The sequence below is a fragment of the Stegostoma tigrinum genome, chromosome 4 (assembly GCF_030684315.1).
Source record: "Stegostoma tigrinum isolate sSteTig4 chromosome 4, sSteTig4.hap1, whole genome shotgun sequence".
NCBI classification, from domain to species: domain Eukaryota; kingdom Metazoa; phylum Chordata; class Chondrichthyes; order Orectolobiformes; family Stegostomatidae; genus Stegostoma; species Stegostoma tigrinum.
In genome coordinates, this window is record NC_081357.1 from 39,829,473 (window position 1) to 39,843,451 (window position 13,979).

The 13,979-nt window shown below is 40.3% G+C and overlaps 1 protein-coding gene across 1 annotated transcript in view; it reads left to right on the plus strand.

Annotated features, from left to right (window-relative positions):
- The window catches only part of LOC125452461 (uncharacterized), a 48,751-nt gene that overhangs the window by 12,577 nt on the left and 22,195 nt on the right, over positions 1 to 13,979 (plus strand). The gene's annotated exons all lie outside the window — the stretch shown is intronic.

The following is a 13,979-nucleotide window of genomic DNA, read 5'->3' on the forward strand; positions in this document are numbered from 1 at the left end:
AGACTGGTACAATTACAACATTTAAAAGGCATCTGGATGGGTATATGAATAGGAATGGTTTAGAGGGATATGGGCCAAATGCTGGCAAATGGTACTAAATTTATTTAAGATATCTGGTCGGCATGGATGGGTTGGACCGAAGGGGTCTGTTTCCACGCTGTACACCTCTGACTCTATGACTATAAGACAAATGTAAGTCCCTTAAAGTCTGAAACCATGGAAGTTATAATGGGAACAAAGAAATGGCAGATCAATTATATAAATAATTTGGTGTTGTCCTCACTAAGGAGAATACAAATAATATCCCAAAAATGCTGAGGAACACATGGCCACATGAAGGGGAGGAACTGAAGGAAATTAGTATTAGTAAGGAACCGTTGTTGACAAAATCAATGGGATCAAAGACTGATAAATCTCCAAGCCCTGAAACATCCCAGAGAAATTGAGGAAGGGGCCTGGAAATATTGCACACACTTATGGACATCTGACAAGATTCTATAGACTTGAGGACAGTCCCTATGTCTTGGAGGGAGGCTAATGTAACCTCTCTTTGAAAAAGGAAGTTGAGAGAAAACTGGGAATTATAAAGCAGTTGGCCACTTTTGGAATTATGCAGTTCTGATCTCTGGCTATAGGAAGGATGGCGTGAAACTTGAAAGGGTTCAGAAAAGATTTATCAGGATGTTGCCAGGCTAAGAGGGTTGAGTTATAGGGAGAGGCTATAAAACATTCAGTTGCTAAGTAATTGGAAAATGGTGACAAGATCAGGCAGAGTCAGCATTGACTTACAAAAAGGGATTCATGCTTCAGAAATATACTGGATTTCCTCGAAGCTGCAACTACTAGATTTGGTAAAGGATAGCCGGCGGATTTGGTTTATTTGGCATTTGATGAGATCCTGTATGTGAGATTAGCATGTAAAATTTAAGTACATGTGATGGGCGCTAGTGTATTGACATGGATAGAGAACTGATTGGCAGGCAGGAAAGAAAGAGTAGGAATAAACAGGTCCTTTTCTAAATGGTGGCAGTGACTAGTGGAGTATCAAAGGGATCAGTGCTTTGACCCTAGCCATTCATAATAAATATTAATAATTTAGAGGAGAGAACTAAATGCAATATCTCCAAGTTTGTAGCCAACACAGCAGGGTGGGAAGGTGAGCTGTCAGGAGGATACAGAGATGCTTCAATGTGAGTCAGCAAAGTTATGGCAGATGAAGTATAATGTGGATAAATGTAATGTTGTCAAAGGTGGATTATAATCTGAATGGTGATGTATTGGGAAAGGGGAAGTGTGAAGAGAGCTAGGTCTTCAACATTAGTCACTGAAAGTAAACGTGCCAGTGCAGCAGGCATAAAAGAAGGCAAATGGATATTTTGGCCTTTATAGCAAGGGGATTTGAGTACAAGAGCAGGGATACATTTGCCACCATAAGACAGGATTTTGCTGAGACCACAGCTGGTGCATTGTGTGCAGTTTTGGTCTCCTTGCCTGATGTCGGATGTTGTGGTGACGGGGAGAGTGTGGAGTGATTTACCAGACTGATTCTTGGGATGGCAGGACCGACATATGAAGAGAGACTTCATCAGTTAGGGCTAGATTTACTGGGCTTGAGAAGAATGATATATTCTCATAGAAACAAATAAAATTCTGACAAGACTACACAGAGTAAATACAGGGAGGGTGTTCCTGATAACCAGATAGTCCAGAACCGGGAAGCATAGTCTATGGATAGGAGGTAGGCCATTTTGGACAGAGATGAAGAACAATTTGTTTGTTTTCATTCTGTTTATTAATGTTTGGCTAGAATCATCTTCCCGTGGCAGTGAAGCTGATTCCAAAAATACATCTTGGACTGATCTGTCATTATAAAACTGTAGTACAGAGTGCTGATGGACCATGAATGGTCGCCAGTTTTGGTTTACAGTACCATAATTATTGATTGCTTATTCTTGTAGAGTGTTAACTTTGGAGATAATGTAATAATGCAGATACAGCTGGCAAATGATATGTTGGTCTTCATAGTGAAAACACTTGAGTACAGGAGCTGCAATTGTCCATGGTCTTTGTGTGCTCACACCTGGAGTATTATGTGCAGTTTTGGTCTCCTTGTCTGCAGAAGGTTTTTGTGGCTAAGGAGGGAATCCACCAAACATTTGCCAGCCCTGATTCCTGGGATGGCAGGATCGACGTATGAAGAAATATGAAGGATAATATTCACTGGATCTTGAAAGGATGAGGGATGATCTCATAGAAACTTATAAAATTATAACAGGACTAGACTGGGTAAATACAGGAAGTGTCACCAGTGAGTTCAGAACCAGTAAGGATGGTAAGGATATGGGGTAAGCCGTTTAGGACTGAGATGAGGAGCAATCTCTTCACCCAAAGAGCCTATGGAGTTCCCTACCACAGAAAGCAGTGGAGGTCAAAAACATTGAATGTTCTCAAGAAGGAGTTAGATAAACTTCGCAGGGCTGAAGGGATCAAAGGAGAAAGCAAGAACAGAGTGCTGAGTTGAATGCTCATCCATGATCTCATTGACTGAATAAACAGGCTTTGAAGGCTTACTCCTGCCCCTGCTTTCTACATTTTTCTCTATTTAGACCTTAGAACCATTAGTCATGACCCCTCAATACTTTGGAACCCCCTGCAAGCTGCAGCTCAGATATCGGCACCATGTTGCTATGATGGTAATTTTAAAAAAAGCATTTGAATTCCCATTTAGGATTGAAAAGGCCAGGCAACAAAATTACATGGTTTAAATGCAAAAAATATTTTTACTAACAAAAGAAAATGAACAAACACTATTAATTTAACAACATAGCTCGCAAGTACTTATACTTCAAGCCAAAGTTCCACGAAGGACTCTCTTGGTTCTGTGATGACAGTGTGGAGCTGGAGAAACACAGCAGGTCAGGCAGCATCAGAGGAGCAGGAAAATTGATATTTTGGATCAGGATCCTTCATCAGAACTCTGAAATGTCAACTTTCCTGATCGTCTGATGCTGCCTGACCTGCTGCGTTCCTCCAATCCTACACTGAGTTGTCTCTGACTCCAGCATCTGCAGTTCTTGCTATCTCCTCTCTCTTGGTTCTATGTTTACTTTGAGCCAAGAGTTCTCATGTTTTTACGTCACAGCTTCTTGAGATTATTCAATTCTTCTGGAGCCAAACCAATCTGTGTCACAGCTCCCAGAAATTCACACTCATTCTCCATAGTTTCTCATTATCTTCTGTTACATTTTGAAGGTTTGTGGCTAGTTTTCTAACATAGGTATTTAGCCTTTCAACAGGAATTTTCAGACAGTTTATTAAGTCTATGAAGAAACAGCATTTTGGATAAATGCCGTTTGGATTAGTGACTTAGAAAAGTAAAGGACATGGCCCATGACAATTGAGGAGGGTTCACTGTTATCAGAGGATGAACAGGCTATAGGCATACAGTGCGTCAATCTCATTGTAGTTTTAAAGACAGGATCACACTCTTTAGCTATAGTGTTAGGGAACTCTTCTTTCGGTGTTCCCTCAATCTCCTCTGGTCTACCATCCATCTGAAGATTCATTTTCAATCATTTTGGGAAAGTTTTTTAATTGTTTCCTAAATCTTCCTATGATAATAGGACACATATGATGCCAGATAATTATTTGATGTCAGCCAATGGAATTTAGAGGCCATGGTGGCATTTATTGTCACCTCCCTTTGGATCTTGTTAATGAGAAATTGCTTATATTTGGGGAAAGGAAGTAACTGTTGCAACAGTCATTACATGAGATCTCATGCTACCCAGGAGAAACAAGAAAATTCAATTTTAAAAGGACCCAAATTTCCAATGTTTCTGAGATGAGGAAGAATTCTCCCACTACTATTTGTGTAGTCGAATCCTCCTGCCCTGCTGGAGCACATCATGAAAATGGATTTCCTATACTGATTCAGATCCTTGTGTAATAGTTGGAAGAAAGCTGGTATGGAGGACTGAACAATGAATGTACATTAAATGCTAACATGGGATTAAGCATAGGCCTGTGGTCATGAATCAACTAGATGTTGAGGGAACAACTTATCACTGATATCACCTATTGTAGCCTGACAAAACCTGTGGGATAATGGTTAGATGCCACGATGACTGATACAGCCTCAAATGCCTGGTACAATGCTTGGGTTGTAACTGCAGCAAGTGACATATTCACTAACCACCTTCATGTTGAAGTGAAGGAGCCTCATACATTGCATCTTTGAAAGGTTTCTGTCGGAGAAAGCGTCCTGGATACCAACAATGGGCAAAACCGTCTGCACAATGCTTTCCCTGATCTGTGCCTGCTTGTGTCATAGCCCTGTTGCTGGTCATTCCTTTAGTATGTCCTGTCATCGTTTGCCATGAGTCACTTAAATTTGCTGAGTATTAAAGTGAATGTTGGATGTCTCACCCATTAGTTGGAATGTAGTGTGAGACCCATAGCTATTCTGTGAGGAAGGCGGACAGAATTAATTATCTTTCAGGAATTTAATTGGCTAGCTTTGGATCCTCTCAGGATTTAATCCAAGGATGTAGAAATCCCATGTTCCTGAAAACCACCAGTCAATCAGAGGTTACAAAGTGTGAAGCCGGATGAACACAGCAGACCAAGCAGCATCTTAGGAGCACAAAAGCTGATGTTTCGGGGGTCTAGGCCAGCTCCACACTTTGTTATCTTGGATTCTCCAACATCTCCAGTTCCCTTTATCTCTGAGTCAATCAGAGGTTGGCAGTTCTAGATGGCCATCTCCATTGGGAATGGTGGCTTTTGCTGGTAACGCTACAAGGACTTCGCCAGGAATTGTCATTGGACCCCCACCCCTAGGCACATGTGAATGAAGGAGCGATAGGACCTCCAGGGAGGGGTCAGTGGGAGCAGGACAGGGAATTAGAAACAATGGCAGGGATGGCTTTGAGTGACCACCTTCCCGATATCTGGTTTTTGATTCCGTGATGATGTTTCTGATGCTGGGTTCCTCATGCTTGCTGCGAATGTGTGAGGTTGACACACAGCCCCTTCCCACCTCCAGCTTAATCGTGGGAGATTTTCCCACTGACATGAGGCCTCTCCCATGATTAAGTAAACCCAGCTGCCATATTTCTACATGATGTCCTCCATTAAATTCCAATGCATCAGGATAATATTAGATGATTGCTCAGTATAATAAACCAGGACAGAACTGACTTGCAGACCTAAGAGCCAAGGTCTCATATGGCAACACCTATGTTATTACCAGAAACTGCACTTTGATACACAGGAACAGGATTAGATCATTCAAAACATCAAGCTTGCTCTCTCCTTCAATTATCTATTTGCTTTGACCTTTGCCGATGCAGAATTTGGGGACGTGTTCTCTGTAGAAAATAACTTTTCCAGAAGGCACATGATTTGCTAAGGTACCACATCAAAATTTAAAATAAAAATTAAAAGCTTGTGGCGTTAGAAGTAACGTAATGACATCGGCAGCAGAGTGTCAGAACAGAAAGCAGAGAGTTGGTTTCCAATTGGCAAGATGTGTGGCAAGTAATGTGTACAGGGATCAATACCGGGACCGCAACTGTTACAACTTATATAAATTACTTGGATGAAGGGATGGAAAGTATGGTTTCCAGATTTGCTGATGCTGCAAAGATAAATAGGAAATTAAGTTGTGAAGAAGACGTAAGGAGGCTACCAAAAGATATAAAATAAAAACAAAATACTGCAGAGGCTGGAAATTTGAAGTAAAATCAGAACATGTGGGAGAAAATTAGCAGGTCTTGACAGTGCGACACCTTTTCATCTTTTGTCTCACTTTCTAGCGTCCCATTGTTAACTCTGAGCAGGCTTTGGTTGGATAGATAATGGATGAGTTAAGTATTCAATCAGGATTTGGAAAGCAGTCCAATTTAAGTGTCTCCCACATGATTTGTTGATGCAGTGAAACCATACAATTTGCACAACTTCCAGCATCAACCAGAGGCATAAGTAATACAAGGGATCCATTGTTTAAAGCCTCGTCCTCCAATAGTTTTGCTTAGAGTTGTAGAGGGAAGAATTGCATCAGCATGAAGCGTTGACAAGCCTCCCGCTTTCTCTAGAGATCCTCCTCACTTCCTGATGAAGGTGAGTATCTAAGAAAGGATGTGCTGGCATTGGACAGGGTTCAGAGAAGGTTTACAAGAATGATCTCTGGATTGAAAGCCTTGAGGACTCTGGGTCTATACTCAATGGAGCTTAGAAGCATGGTGGAGGGGATCTCATTGAAACTTACCGAATACTGAAAGGCCTGGATAGAGTAGATGTTGAGAAGATATTTCGGCTTGTAGGATAAACTGGGACCTGAGGGCACAGCCTCAGAATAAAGAGATGACCGTTTAGAACTGAGATGAGGAGCAATTTCTTCAGCTCGAGGGTAGTTAATCTGTGGAACTCTTAGCCACAGAGACCTATGGTGGCTAAGTCATTGAGTTTTTTTTAAGACAGAAATTGATAGACTCTTGATTAGTAAAAGGGTCAAGAGTTATGGGGAGAAGGCAGGAGAATGGAGTTGAGAAGCATAGAAGCTATGATCAAATAGCAAAGCAGATTCAGTGAGAAAAAAGGACTAATTTGCTCCAATATCTAATGGTCTTATGGTCTAAGACAAGAATCTACTATAGGAATCCTTTTATTAACTTCAGAAGGAGCATGTACTTTACATTTATAGCTTCTCCACGATTACATTTTGGTTCTTTCTGCTTTCAGCATTGTGCAATGAGTGGCCTCACATGCCAGCTCTCTCCTTTGTATGTGATATTCACTAAGTATCATCTTCTCTGAAAAATTACGCCCAAAGAGTGGGGTGAGAGTTGTTGGGGGATATCGGCTGACATCATGAATCTCCCTTGGTTATGGCAGATTAATGTGAAAATTAGTGGCTTCTCCAGAAAAGTATGTTAGGACATTTCAAGCCTAGGAGCATCTCTAAAAATGAACTTTGATTATCACTTCTAACCATGCACATTTTCAGGCAGCTTAACCACATCAAGTCACATTATCTTGGTTGTAATTTGCTATCACCCAATCTCTCAGTGCTTTTCTAACTCTTGTGCCTCTCTACTTCTGCCAGGTACTTAACAATATCTGTAACACATAGAAGAGGACACCTCAGTGGAGAAGAATCCACCTGAGTGGGCATCTTTACATATTGCATTATTCCCATTCACAAACATTAGCATTCAGGCTTGGCTAGAGAGTCATTGCGGCTGCACGTGGTGCTATATATTGCACTAGTGAGAAGCATCAGGTACTGCTGGCAGAGAAAGTCTTAGTAACAGCTCACTGGATTCAAGGTCCTTCCCTAGGTTTACTTAAGACGACAACATTGCAGTTTTGATGGGTCCAGCAATGAGCAAAAACAATCTTCTTGCCTCTAACAGTCATTAAATCCATTGGAAGATCTGTCAAGGAATTTCAACACGATGGTTGAAAGTTTTGGAGGAAACCCCTTTGGCCTGTATCATGTCATTTTGTATGATGACAGCTCTCCGCTGTCTATCGAAAGAAAATGAACAGGTACAGCAAATGTGTAGTTTGATCCTCAGAACAGTAATCAAGGCTCAGAGTCTTAACTGCTTTGGTGGGAGTTCAAATGGCTGCTTGTGGACTTTGAGCTCAGAACTGAGCTTTGGAGAGACAGATGTCAGTCTTGGAGAGACTGGTGAATGTAATGGGGGTTTAAAGGTGCCACTTATTTTGTGATGGTTGATCTCTTACAGAAATGAAAATGATAGTGGCATAGAAAGAGCGATTCTCTCTCTCTCAGAAGATACACACATTACTAGTCTCTTGACTGATCCCACAATACGTCAGAAGTTTCAGCTGCACCAGGCTGTCATAGTGGCAGCTACAGTGCGCAATCAAGCCCTCTGAGGATCCAGAGCTTAGGAGCTGCTGGACATGAACATCTGAATGGTCCCCATATGAGGGACAACAGCCCACAAAAGGAGCAAAATTAAGGATTGCAGCAGCAATGGCAGCATGCAACAGCTGCATGGATCAGCTATAGAAGAACAACCTCTTGGTATAGTGCTCTTCATGATTTAGGCAATGAATTATTTGTTTAAGAGGATATCGAATGTGAACTTTTACTCATGGTATATCATGTTTTCAAACGGTTTCATTTTTTATAGCTCAAAACCTCAGAATGCAGGAATTGATAGCGGCCTCCTCTTCATTGTGCTAACCTTTGTACACATCTAGGCCAAGATCAGTGTGACTATAGAGATTGCACTTAACCTTTCAACCACCTTGTCCAGCGCAGACACTTGTTAAGGATAGTAGGATAGTGCTCTTCCATACCAAATATACCAAACCGCCTTAAACTTCAGAGATAACAAGGTGTAGAGCTGGATGAACACAGCTGGCCAAGCAGATCAGAGGAGCAGGAAGGCTGACGTTTCGGGCCTAGACACTTCTTCATAAAATTTCTGAAGAAGAGTCTAGGCCCAAAACATGAGCCTTCCTGCTCCTCCGATGCTGTTTGGCCTGCTGTGTTCACCCAGCTCTACATCTTGTTATCTCAGAATCTCCAACATCTGCAGTTCCAACTTTCTCTGAAACACCTTAACTTCACCTTTTGTAACATGGAATACAGTATTATTATACAATATTATCCAGTTGGATACAAAATTGACCTTATGGTAGGAGACAGAGAGTGGTGTTGGAGGGTTGTTTTTCAGACTGGAGGTCTGTGATCAGGAATGTTTCATAGACATCGGCACTGAGTCCACTTTTGTTGTCTTTTGTATAAATTACTTAAATGAGAATAGAGGAGGCATTAGTAAATATGTGGATGACACCAAAATTGGTGGCACAGTAGACTGTGAAGAAGGTTATCCAAGATTACAAAGAGATCTTGATCAATTGGGTCAATGGGTTGAGTTGGGAGCAGAGGGAGTTTGATTTGGATAAATGCAAGGTATTGTATTTTGTTAAAACAAGCAAGGGCAGGACTTATACATTTAATGGTAGGTCCCTGGATAGAGTTATTGAACGTAGAGACCTAGGAGTTCAGGTACATAATTCTTTAAAATTTGCATCACATTTAGGACAGGGTGGGTAAGAAGGCATTTAGCATGTTTGAGTTCATTATTCAGTCCTTTGAGTATAGAAGTTGGTATGTCATGTTGAGGTTGTACAGTACGTTGCACAGTACTGTACGCAGTTCTGGTCGTCCTTCTATAGGAAGGATGTTATTAAATTGGAGGGGGTTCAGAAAAGATTTACCAGGATGTTGCTAGGAATGGAGGTTTTGTGTTATAAAAATAGGGTGGATAGGCTGAGACTTTTTCAACGGAGCATGGGAGGTTGAGATGTGACCTTATAGAAGTTTATAAAATCGTGAGGGGTGTAGATAAAGCGAACAGCAAAGGTCTTTCCCTAAGTTGAGGGAGTTCAAAATCAGGGCTGTATTTTTAAGGTGAGAGGGCAAAGATTTAAGAAGGGCATGAGAGGCAACGTTTTAAAATTGAGAGTGGTTGATATGTTGTGGAATGAGCTGCCAGAGGAAGTGATGGATACAGGCACGGTTACAACATTTAAAACACATTTAGATTAGTACACGAATGGGAAAAGTTTGGTGGGAAATGGGCCAAACACAGGTAGGTGGAACTAGTTTAGTTTGGAAACATGGTCAGCATGGACTGATTAGACTGAAAGGTCTGTTTCCATGCTGTATGACACTATTGATTCTACGACTCTAATATTAATTCGATGGTTTTTTAGGTGAGGGAAAAAACAACACATACAATTCTCGATCTGAATCACACATCATCTTGACGTGGTGCTTTATCACTTTTAATGCATTTTCATTGAGTAAAAATCTTGGAACTCCCTCGTTAACAGCACTGTGGATATACCTATGCGTCACTGAGTGCAGCAATTCAAGCAGTGGTTCATCAGCCTCCAATTTCTTAAGAGCAATTATGAATGGGTACCAAAGACTGATTTTTCATGTGACCATCATATGCCATAAGAAAATAAATTGGAAGCAATCTTCTTCTCATTGCTGGGCCATTGCACCAGCCGTACACATTTCTAATATTTCCAAACACAGCATTTGGGAGATATAGGCAATATAGGGGTCTCTGTAAAGTTGTGCTGCTCTTCTGCCCTCAATCTCCCTATTCCCAAGTAAATGATGAGAGTCCTGTGTTCTTGCTTAAATCAGGGAAACTTTGACAATACTAAGTGGTTCACCACGTTTATGGTTCATTTATGGTTCATACTTTGAGGCTATTTTCCTGTCATTTGTAGTCAAACATACACTTGAATTTGATATGTTATAAAGTCAATTCAATTGGCATAGCAAAATTTGAATTACATAAAATCTAGAACTGAGGGTAACAATGTAATCACTAATGATTGTCATAATGATGTCTGGTTCATCCTTACATGGTCTGACCTACATGTAATTTGGCTGACTGAGTTGCCCTCTGGGCAATAGGGATGGGCAATAACTGCTGGTGAAGTCACATCTCATGAACAAATGAAAATGGCTTTGAAAATTGGTTTATGTTGCAGTAGAAAATAAATTAACTACAAATAAATTCACAAGTATTTACACTTCACATGTTTCAACTTTAAACTCGAAATTTCCCCATTCTGTGTAGCAACATTCATACAGATCCATTAATGAAATTCTTTGGCACTCAATGCAAAGATAAATAGAACTATTTTACAAACACTTAACAAATATTTATTTACACCACTTAACACATTAGTTGGAAATAGAAGTCCATTCAGTAAAGTGGACACTGCAGCTGTACTCTGCACAGAATCTGACTGTGAATTCCTTCTCTTCTGCATTCAGTAGAACATTAAACTGGCTGAAGAATCATTTGGTTACATTGATTTCAATATAATCTGGTATGTTGTTAAAAAAGGTATAATTTTATTTTGACATATTATTTGCTGCATTGAGATGCGGTGTGACAAAATAATATAAGGCATCTGCATTTTCAAATAACAATGCCATACTGCAAGTCAAGGTGGCTCTTAACAGGGGAGCTATACAAAATTGTTAAATACAACAATTTCATATCGCATTGACATTAAGCCCAACAACAACTTAGGCATTGCATATAATGTTGCACACTGACGCCATTGACAAATAATGAAGGGGAGGTGATGGCCTAGTGTTATTATCCCTGGGCTATTAATCTAGAAACCCAGATAATGCTCTAGGGGCCTGGGTTTGAATCACAACCATGACAGATGGTGGAATTTGAATTAAATAAATATCTGGAATTAAGAGGCTAATGATGACCATTGTCGATTGTTGGAAAAACCCATCTGGTTCATTAATGTCGTTTCGGGAAACAAACTATCATCCTTACCTGGTCAGGCCTACATGTGATTCCAGACCCACAGCAATGTGGTTGACTCTTAACTGCCCTCTGGGCAATGAGGGGTGGGCAATAAATGCTGCCTAGCAGTGATGCCCTCATCCTGTGAATGAATTTTAAAAACACTTTCTCCACAACTGTTTTGGGTTTGAACTTGAGACGATGAAGATGGGTTATTCCAGGAATTTGCTGTTACACATATACTGAATTTCATCCCACATCAAAACTACAAGTCATGTTTTACATTCCAGTTACTTTTTTTTAATGGTTTTACCAATGAAATTCAAACATAGAACTTTAATGTAGGTTTGCATTCTATTTCTGCCTGGCACCAAAGCAATTTCAAAATTCATACAGTAAACTTCGAGGTGTTTAGCTAGGCTTCTTGGCAGCCTAATCTGTGCCTCTTAAAAGTAGTCAAAGAAAATGGTTGAGTAAATTCACTCCACCCCTCCTTGCATAATAAAATCATGGGTATGTATGCGTTACTAAAAGGTCTCAGGTTCCCCAGTATGCTGCAATTTCTCCTCTTGTTCTGCTCATATCATCTTGCTAGCTGAAAGTCTGCAACTGCAGGACAAGCATGGGATTGAAACTGAATATCTTTCAAAGGGATGTAAGTTATAAACTAATAAAATCACTTTAAAAAGCTTACAATGGAAAACATAAATTATTTGGTTACTTCCATTACACTTTTTATTCATTAATAATTAGATGAAGGGAGTGTTGTGATTCATGTCCATGTTAATGGCCAGTTACAGATACAATGCTCAAGTGAATTGATGCATATTGATAAACTTGATTCCCAATCACCCCCATGTCATACATCACACTGTACCTCGGTGGAGAACTGATCGTGTTTGTTAATGAGAAAGCTTGGATTAACAATCTTCAGGGTCATTTTCAAAGCAGGTCTTCAAATCCAGTGATGAGCAATAAAAATTTGTGGAGTATATTGCACTGTGCATATTAAGCACACAGCCTAACATTTGCCCTGCCACTTGGCCAGTCTGAATGGAAGTGGCATGATTATGTGGTCTTTAACTCAAACAACTTACTCAACTCCCCGCTCAATTCCTAACCATTCATACCCCTTATGGCCTTATGGTTTTTGGCACCTTCTCTCTACTTTTCAAAATTGTGCCATTTCCCCCCAACCTCTTTAATAAGAAGCTGCATTATTGGCATTTTAAAAATTGAAACTGCATTGAAAGAGACACAGCTTCTATGCTATGTTGTTTAAATTATGTACTTTGCTTGACTAATTCATTTTGTTTTATTTTGAGCAAATTCCTTCTAATCCTTGCCTATTTTACAATGCGTTCAATATATAATTGACTGTGCCATCCTGCATTAATTCTTCTCCTCCATCATGCCATCCTTACTGGGCTTCTCTTGAAAGGTCCCATTCCTGCTTACCTGAACACAGCCGGAAATCCTACAGCAATGTGTTCTCCTTCCTTCTTTCTCCTGCACTAGCACCTTCAGGATCATTAAGAATGTGCCATTTTTATCCCCTTCTTTTCTCTATTAACATATATTCCTTTGTGATATCATCCCTACTATTGGGTACGTGTGCTTAATGGGTAGACAATGAGAAACATTCCGGCTAGGATTTCCCTTCACCCATCACATTCCTTCTTATACTTGTCCTTTTTTTGAAATATCTACAGAATCCAGCACAGACTGGTCAGGAAGTTCAGGGGTCAGCACATGTTGGCTCTTTAGTTCGATTCTTGCCTGATGTACACTGTGGTGAAACAGGGCACATTTCTGGCCCCACTTATGTCACTATCTAGTATTCAGACATTTCTCTTCTTGAACATCAATGCTCCACTTCCAACTGGTCCAATGCCCTCCTGCAAAAATCTTCTCTTGCATGAAAACTCACTGGCCTATCACTCCTCACTTCCTGATTGCATTGACTCGCTAACCTCTGGTACTTTCCAACTAAATTCTTTGCTGTCAGCAACAGGTCCCTTCGTGGCCTTACAAACCCTCCTCACCCGACTCTTGACAATTTCCCCCTGTTGGTGTCAAAGGCTTCACTCACCTTGGTTCTATTCCTTACAATTTGCCTTCCTCTACTTTAAAAACATCTCCTTAAAACCTAGCTCTTCAATCTAGCTTTTATTCCCTCTTACTATTTTTACCCTCTGGTTTGACTTACATTTTTAGTCATTTGTGCTTTGGGATCTTTGATGTTAAACAGTCTGCGTGCTGCGTGAGTGCTACTCATTGTTAGACATTTAAGCATTTAGATATGTTTAAGAAAATTTGGCTTGTTAACTATAGTGGAGACATTATGTATTTTTTAAAAACCAAAAGAACTGTGGATGCTGTAAATCAGGAACAAAAACAAAGTTGCTGGAAAAGCTCAGCAAGTCTGGCAGCATCTGTGGAGGAGAAAACAGTTAATGTTTTGGGTCCGTTCTGAGGAAGGGTCACTGGACCCGAAACATTAACTCTGTTTTCTCCTCCACAGATGCTGCCAGACCTGCTGAGCTTTTCCAGCAACTTTGTCTTTGATTATGTATTTTTTGCTTCCTATTCACCATTTTCTGGTCAGACAGTCCTACTACCTAGATTTTA